The sequence below is a fragment of the Nicotiana tabacum genome, chromosome 22 (genome assembly GCF_000715075.1).
Source record: "Nicotiana tabacum cultivar K326 chromosome 22, ASM71507v2, whole genome shotgun sequence".
NCBI lineage: Eukaryota > Viridiplantae > Streptophyta > Magnoliopsida > Solanales > Solanaceae > Nicotiana > Nicotiana tabacum.
Window position 1 is genome coordinate 186,889,271 of NC_134101.1, and position 3,526 is coordinate 186,892,796.

The window sequence follows — 3,526 nt, forward strand, 5'->3', positions numbered from 1 at the left end:
CCTCCAAAGTCAATGACACAAGCTCGGAGCATATCCTCCAAAATCTAAATAGTCCGCTTGGACTACCCGTCCATCTAAGGATGAAATGCTGTGCCTAACTCAACCCGTGTGCCCAACTATTGCTGAACTGCACTCCAGAAATGCGAGGTAAACTGCGTACCTCGATCCGAAATGATAGACACGGGCACACCATGAAGACAAACAATCTCCCGGATATAGATCTCAAATAACCTCTCGGAAGAATAGGAGACTGCCACAGGAATAAAATGCGCTGACTTGGTCAGCCTATCAACAATAACCCACACTGCATCAAACTTCCTCTGAGTCTATGAGAGTCCAACAACGAAGTCCATAGTGATCCACTCCCACTTCCACTCAGGAATCTCAATCTTCTGGAACAAACCACTAGGCCTCTGATGCTCATACTTAACCTGCTGGCAATTCAAACACCGAGCCACATATGCTACGATATCCTTCTTCATTCTCTGCCATCAATAATGCTGCCGCAAATTCTGATACATCTTCGCGGCGCCCGAATGAATAGAGTACTGGGAGCTATATGCCTCCTCTAAAATCAACTCTCGCAGGCCATCCACATTAGGCACACAAACTCGACCTTGCAATTTCAAAACTCCATAATCACCTAAGGTAACCTGCTTGGCACCTCCATGCTGCACCATGTCTCTAAGGACAAACAAATGGGGATCATCATTGTAGACATGTGATTTTTGACCCTTCCCAAGATTTTTCATATTTTAGCACGTATATTTAATTTAGGCCTAATATAGCTATTTCAACTAATTTTGACTTTTTGTTTTACTTTATTTCGTCACAAAAAATGAAAATTACAAAAATATTTTAGTTTACGCATCTTTCATAAATTTAAATAAAAAATATACAAATATAGTAGCTTATTTTTATTTTTATATATAATCTTGAAAATACAAAAATAGCATCATATTTTAATATAGTTTAGTTCAATTAATTAAAATTAATTTTATATTTTTTTTATTATAATTGTATATAATTTTAGAAGGAGTAATTAGTTTTGGGTTGATATACCCCGTCTTTATGAATCTTGTAGTCTATTTTTTAGCCTTTGGCCCAATTCTCTTGCCCATAATTTCTAAGCCCATAACTCCTAGGCTCATACTCCTAACATAATCCTTACCCCTATATAATAGGACCTACACCTAAATATACACACACCTAAAAACCTTACGAAATCCGCCGTTCAGCAAAAAGACCCCACCCCCCCTGGATTTTCGTCTTCCTCGCACCCCATCCCCAATTATCTGAAGAACAAAAACCTCTCCTCTTTACATATCAAGAGATCCCCTCACCCCCTATAATTTCCCTTAAGCTTCAACGACGGAGACTTCTGATCTTCATCCTCACATACTATGAGAAATCAGCCGCAACACACACACAAAGCCATCGTTGTCTCCTTCATTAGAGCAGCTTGAAAACTCTATCTTCACAGCCATGTAGAAGCTCCAAGACCTCACCTAAAATCAGCCAACAACCACCCCAAAACTCCATGAAAACACTATAAAAATAAAAATAAAAACCCAACTCAAATTCTGCCCAAAAAATCGCACAAATACAGCAGCTCCAAGGTTGAGTTCGAGTCCGCCGGCAAGTTTAGGTTCGAGCGAGCTTCGGTCTTGGTTCGTGAGTCCCGAACAAGTTTTGTTGATAGGATTGACGTAGAAACTTTGTACTGATGTAAACATAGGGAAATAGATTGGTTGTTGATCTCCCCAGTCACAATTGCTGGTAATTCTTTTTCCATTCTTATGCTTTTGCTAACTTGTAATTAGGCCTATGTTATCCTTTTATTTTGTGTTGTTACACTTTTTTTTATATTTTTCTTGAAATGGGTATTGGCCGATTCTAAGATTGCCTTTGAAATTGAGTTGTAGAGATGAATTTGGGTAAAGGAAAATTAAAAGATTGTATCTCTTTAAGTAATCATTTTGGGTGCTGTTGATTTGGGTTCTTTGATAGATAGTTAAGAATGAATTTTTTTAAGTATGATGATAGTTCAATTTGAAAGGGGATAGCTTTCTGTAGTGGCATTTAGCATCTTCATTATGGCTAAAAGGTGCAACTTTTTGGATATAGTGCTTATAAAAAAGAATTGCAGAATGCAACAAAAGTTGGAACTTTTTTATGCACCTGTTTTATGGTTGGTAGATCTTGTTATCTGGTTGGGCTGTTACAACTGAAATAGTTAATTGGGGCATCAAGCCAGTAGCTTTATAGTTTTGACAATCTAGGTGTTTTTGGTTAGATGTAGTTTGGAGGACTGCTTATGATTTAGAGGTAGCTTAATTACTTAAATTTTTGCATGGAGAACTTGGGTAAGAAGAGAAAGGGAGTAGATATTTTAGTTACTTGTCAAAAAGATGTGAGTCCATTCACAGTAGTCAGGTCACATTTATCGCTTGAGGATTACTCGCGAAGGAAAAAGAAATCTAGGGAAATTGTTATTGAAGATTCTAACTATTGTAGGAAGAGTGTAATCATAGGAGTAGTCACTGCACTGCCTTGTGGGAGTGCACGTTCATGGTCACCTGGATGAGGTCTTAAAAGGAAAATAGGTTGCCTTGATTCAGCCATTCGTAGCTTTCTTTAGGCGCAACTTAATCTATTATCGTGATTGTGTACACGTTCGCGTAGTATGATTATGATCCTAATAAATAAATCGAGGTATGCATTCGCGCAACTTTGACCAAACTTTCTTAATAAATAAACAAAGCGTAATTAATTATGGACACGTTCGCATGACATGATTTTTGATGCGCCAAAGGAAAAGAGTATACGTACGCGTAACTCAATTCTTTAATTATGAATAATCAAGTGATTTAAAAGCGGTTAATAGATAAATGCACATAGGTTCTAAAAATGAATATTTAAATAATTTAAGCCAAGTATAAATTGCTAAGAGACCGTGCTAGCACCATAGAACTCGGGAGTGCCTAACACCTTCTCCCGAGTTAACAAAATTTCTTACCCGGATTTCTATATTCGCAAACCGTAATTAGAGTAAATTTCCTCGATTCGGGATTTTAACCGGTGACTTGAAACACCATAAATTATTCCAAGTGGCGACTCTGATTTTAATAAATAATCCCGTTTCGATTGTCACTTAAATTGGAAAAAACTCCCTTATACCCTTTACGCGGTGTAGGTAAAAAGGAGGTGTGACAGTTCTGGCGACTCTGCTGGGGATCGAACTCAGAATCTCTGGTTCAGGGTTCAAGAATTTGAGCTTATTAATGCGATTTTTATTTGGCTTTATTGTTGATATTACTGTATTATGTGAACCTTTTGTGCTAAATGCTATATGTTTACCGCTTTAATATTGTTTGAATTGTATATAACCGTCTTCTTATGCCACCCTTCTGAGTCTCCTGAAAATAGTGCACACGTTCGCGTGACCCGCTTTTTCTGTAGAAATTATACCAAATAGAACGAGGCTAGGAAAGAGACAAGGCCGGGTAGACTTCAGTGCTCCCGG